Source organism: Limulus polyphemus, unplaced genomic scaffold (genome assembly GCF_000517525.1).
Source record: "Limulus polyphemus unplaced genomic scaffold, Limulus_polyphemus-2.1.2 Scaffold278, whole genome shotgun sequence".
NCBI lineage: Eukaryota > Metazoa > Arthropoda > Merostomata > Xiphosura > Limulidae > Limulus > Limulus polyphemus.
The window spans coordinates 72,757-78,479 of record NW_013665888.1 but is presented as its reverse complement, the minus strand read 5'-3'; the positions used below and the strand labels follow the sequence as shown (position 1 = coordinate 78,479).

Sequence of the window (5,723 nt, the reverse complement as noted above, 5' to 3'; positions counted from 1 at the left end):
CAAACACGAACACGCATTTCCGAGGTATGTTTCCCAAAAAGGCCAATACATGGTAAATTCCCGGTTTAAACCTCGATAACCCTTCTCTACTTTAATAGTTTCATTATTAAATCCAATACATTTATATAAGCTTATGTAACAGTTTATTTCATAATGCTTCTATAAGGACGAACCTGAAATTTCAAATGTTACACGCCGAGATATCTCCAGATTGTCAACCCTTTGGATCAATAGCCCTATTATAACAAACTTTTCTCATTAAAATATCTTATATAAATCACCCGTAATGTTTGAACTTCAGACAAAAGTTAAAACAAAAACAGTCCAGCTACTTATAGTGTTTCAAAGCAGGCGCTAAAAGCTTGATTAAGTGCAGATTTTTCACAAAGTTCGCATTAATGTAATATATAACATTCTGAAGACAAATCCTCATTTTATTAATTTATTCAGTTTAGTAGCTGAAATTATGCACAAGTATTGCTGTTTAAACTATGTCAAAGCCGAGGTTAACGTTTCTTTACAATAGTCAAAAGCAGTCATCACCAGCTCTTGTAATCAGATAGTAAAATTTGACCAAGTCTCTCAAAACACAATCACGACATTTTAAGTTCAGACTGCTTTTTTTGCTGTTGTGACAATCGGACGTGAGCTATAGCCCCTCGGATTCACAGTTCGGTACGCTAACCACTACGCCACGCTCAGCCCCCAGGTATACATGAAAGAATCTTACTGGGAGTTGGGTAAGTCTAGACGTCACGCGATTTCCATACGTTAACTTCAAGGGCACGAGTCTACTGGAAAACTTTTCAACATTCTCCAACACGTCATGCATACACCATCTTACGGTTACTGCCCCCCAAAAGAACACTTGAAAGTGCAAAGAAGCAATTTCAAACTGTTAACCTGTTATGCCCCCCCTTCCAGACAACTTTTGAAAATTGGAATCTCTGTTGCATTTCTTTCCCTCTATATATTTGACACATGATTGACTTTTAAAATAAACTAGATAAATTTGGTTAGTCATTTGACAGCTCTATGTAATCTTCAGAAATTCTATGTGCCAAAATTGTTTTATTTCGTGCATGTAGGTTTTCCTGGTAAATGAACCTTTTTAATGAATTCTCCAGTTTTCACTTCGACGTTTGGAGTTTACTACCAACGTAATCTCTTACTCTTTCATTACCACGTGAATTTAAACCGAACTATGAACTTACCTAGCCCTCGCGTAATTTAGCTGCCCGATAACTTTTGTCACTTAAAAAAAAAAAATTAAATTCATCTTCAAATTAAAGTGAAAATACTCAATGAATTCTTATCCTGAAAACTCCACGTCATAGAGACGCCATTTTGTAAAATACATCGTTGTTGTGCGGGGCTGAAATATGGCGGCGTTTCGGCCTAGATTGCGTTTTATTTTTGCGTGTTACTGGAACAGTAAAACAAAGTATCACCCGTCCCCCATAAAACTTTTCCTAAATTATTGCGAATCTTGCGACGCTAAAAAAGCTGGAAATTTCTCATGCATTAAAACATTTTCCAAAATGTCTCAAAGGAACAACACTTTTCTCGACCTTGAAATTTTAAGAACAAACATATTTAAAGTCTAACAATTTTTGGGTACTCATACCAAACGATCAATAACTAATGTTTAACCAAAACCGTGAAGATTGAAAACCTAGTGTATTGTTCGTTTATTATTAAGCGCAAAGCTACACAATGGGCTATCTGTGCTTTGTCAACTATGGGTATAGAAACCCAGATTTTAGAGTAAAAAGCCTTTAGACCTGGCACTGGGTGGGGACAAAGACCTAATATAATGAAAAGCAACTTAATCAGTCACTACTCGATGATTCATACGCAAACATTTTACATAAATCTAAAACACAATTCCGTAATTTTGAAAACTATAAGTTACCAAAAACGGTACAAATTTCTGTGGACTTGAATTGACCGCGGGATTTTCTCGTCGTATACGTATTTGATTTGTTATAATATGATCTGACGCTCGCTTTTTAGAATTTTCGTGCAAAACTACACATGGGCTATCTTACGATGTCCCTAATTTTAAATTGATAAGCCTATAAGAAGAGCAGCTAGCCAACAGCACTCACCGACAAGTTGTCCGACCGAACAAAGAGATTTGATCGTCATTCTGATAGTGTGCACACGATCCTAAAACACGGAGCGCGTTTTTACGGCTTCAGGACCTGAATTATGAGCATTTGGACTCATGAACTAGAGACTATGGTTATAAGCACCATTCTAAAAAATCATAAATTTATAATTGTAATGTTCCTATATCGGCAACGCAAGTATGAACTTTAAAACAGTTGATAAAAGGTTAGTATCTGTACATTCTTAACCAACTTAAAAGTCTTGAACGTAAAAATGAGCCATTTTAGTTACTTGGGAGAAAGGAACAGATATTTTTATTCATTATAGTTCTAGAAACAACATGCTCTTAAATAATGGAGAAGTATTTTCAATTTATAGGCACTGCCGAGTTGTTTCTTCATTCATACCCTAAATAACTTTATTATCAGACTTTAACGTGACTTACACACACTCATAGTTCTCTTCATTCTACCTCATAACATAAATTAGTTGCCGTGATTGGCCGATATCACATCACGTGGTATGAAACATTTTCACTGTTGCGTTGAAAACCGGGCAAAAAATCTCACGTGTTGCCTGCTGTCAAGGTCAGTACCATGCGTACGTGACGTCCCAGCAGAGCTTTGCAAACATTATTTTATTTTTGTATCACAGTGAAAACACGCCGATTCACTTAGGCCTAATTGCAAAAACTTTGCTCAAATCCGTAAAATGAATACGGACATGTCTTATGGCGTAAGGTTTCAGTTACATATGAATAGCTGCAAGGTAGTTTAAGCAGCAGAAATTTGCAGACAGTCTTTTGCGACACAGTGAAAATACGCTGATTCATTAAGGCCTAGCTTACAAAAAATATCGGAAACATCTCCAGAATTTAGGCAAAATTTTATGCTGAAGTTAGAAAGGTTCGTATTTTATAAGTTTATAGTGAGATCACAAAATGATTGAATTATGTACTTTAAAATTAAACAATATTTAAGTTTTATTTATTACAGATTCTTAAAATGAGATCAAACTCTTCACTGTTCAGGCTCGGTCAACAACTGATCTGTTACCCTCATAAGCAGTCAATAATTGCTAACTTGTTACACAAGACAACGACTAGTTTGCTGGTTTTCCAGTTTTTGTGATTGATAGTAATGTTAATTCACTAAAATAATAAATAATCAGTGTTTAAAATGTTATTTTTTCCCTTAAATCTGATTCGTAAATTACTTAAATAAAAATGATAATAATTACAACTCACTACTCAATCTGGTTCATGAAAATTGTTATATATATACATATATCAGCCGGGCTAATGAGACCTGGTATTACATGAAAGGCCTCGTTGGCACTGCATATGACAGATGCAGTGTGGTTGACACACTAAAACATTCTTCTTTGCTCTCAATCATCGGTTTTAGTAATATATATATATATATATATATATATATTTGAATACTTGAAAGAAAAAAAAAGCTATCGACAGCACAGAAAGACCATCATCTGTAGTTTCCCGCCATTAGAAGTTAGCACAATTAAGCATTATGAGTTAATACTTCCCCCAAAATGCGTTATACTAGTTTATTCCACGTAATTATAGATTCGGTAACTTTATGGTTTGGTTTGTTTGGAATTTCGTGCAGAGCTACACAAGGGCTATCTGCGCTAGTCGTCAGTGATAGACTAAAGATAAAACAGGTAGTCCACACCACCCACCGCCAACTCTTAATGAGATTGACCGTCACTTTATAACGCCCCCACGGCTAAAAGGGCGAGGATATTTGGTGTAACGGGGAATCGAACCCGCAGATTGAGAGTCAAGCGTCCCTAACCACCAGGCCATGTCAAGCTTGATAATTTATGGATTCTCACCCATCCTATTAAAATTCACAAACCAATCTTCTATACTGCTGCCAATTTTGCATTTATGCACATTATGGTCAAAACATGGCTTAATACATACAAGTTTTGGTACTTAGAAGAACACAATAATTTATTTGAAGCTCTTTACAAACATTTAAATCAATGTATTTTCTTTACACATTTAAATAATTAACAAATTACTATCAATTTAACGGGGAGGGGGAAATGTTTAACCTTTTATATAACCAATTCAGCAGATGGCGTTGCAATTTCTCTCTACAAATTATAAAGAATAAAATTTAAATTTCTTAAGTCATCGTTGTTCTTAGTTAATTACCCATAGACATCAAACACAAAGCCTGATTGTTAGTTTGTTTTGGAAATTCGCACAAAGTTACCAAAAAGGGATCTATCTCTGTGTTAGCCTACCTAATTTTGAACTGACAAATTAAAAGGAAGGCAGCTCGTCAATAATACCTACTACAGCTGTTGATTGACCGAATAGTGGGATATGACCGTTACTCTTACGATCCATCCATGGCCCCAAATGAGGAGCGCAATTTTTATGACTACAGTGCGCGAACCATGAATACTCAGAATCATAGTCCAGCACGTCAACTAATTGGCTACACCCTGCACCGGCTTGAATACGTTACCTATACATAAATATGTTTTTATTCTAAATGCAAAAAGTAATACCACGTGTCATTCTTACATTTAGACAAAGTATGTTCCAACAGTGATGTACATTTAATTCCACCAATAATAGCCACTCTCTTGCATGTAATGAAAATTATGGTAAAGGTCATTGTAAGTAAAACTGCCTTATTCCTGCTTGTGATGCTCAGTATCCCATTAGTTGGTTTACATCTAATAATCAAACACTTTGCTGTCAACTTTCAAAGTTTAAAACTTCTACAAATGCAGGAAAATATTTCAGATAACTACAAATGTATTTCTAATATCAGAATGAATACGATTTTATTATTATTAACTTTTTTTCAGAAAAATCCGTGACGTACTAAGAACTTCATCAGCTTTACAACAAATACAAGTAACACTCAATTAGTAATTAAGCATAGAAACCAGCTAAACACTACCAGGAACGTTGAACAAGATTAAAACTTACTTGATAAAGCCTACTAGAAAACCCGGACACCATATATACAAATGGACACACAACCTTTGAGCTATTCCACCACTGGTCAACAAGAGCACACAACTTCAACCCTGTAGTCAACAACATTAACTGCAGCAAGACAGTTCCTGGAGGTATACGAGAACCTACCATAATACTTAAACATCACATACAAACACCCCCACACCCCAGGACAAAAGTGTTTAACCACAGCTCTATTTACACTTAATAAAACTTTAATTTAACAATCTTTTCTTTAACTTATCACATTTTTTTTTGTTTCATCTGTCTCATGCAATTGCCTTGTACTTTATTTAAGATAAAAAAACTTTGTTACTTATATCCATTAATTTCTTACGGTATTATAAACAAAACCTTAAACGTATGCCTTAACAACGATGTGAACGTGTATCATGTTTGTTAAACAATAATGCTTTTATGTTCTTATAAACATGACAGCATTTATAGTACTTTGGCATTTATGTATAATGTTAAAATCATAAATAATATTCAACGTTAAACTGGTACACAATTAAAAACATTTTATTTAGGCCTATCTATGGCCTTCAAAAAGTTGACGACACTTCATGTTTTCACCTTGCTACGTTCTCCCAACTCCAAA

General features: G+C 34.8%; 1 protein-coding gene across 1 annotated transcript in view; it reads right to left on the bottom strand.

The window, feature by feature from the left end:
• LOC106456983 (serine/threonine-protein phosphatase 1 regulatory subunit 10-like) overlaps positions 1-5,723 on the bottom strand; it is a 98,370-nt gene that overhangs the window by 22,560 nt on the left and 70,087 nt on the right. The gene's annotated exons all lie outside the window — the stretch shown is intronic.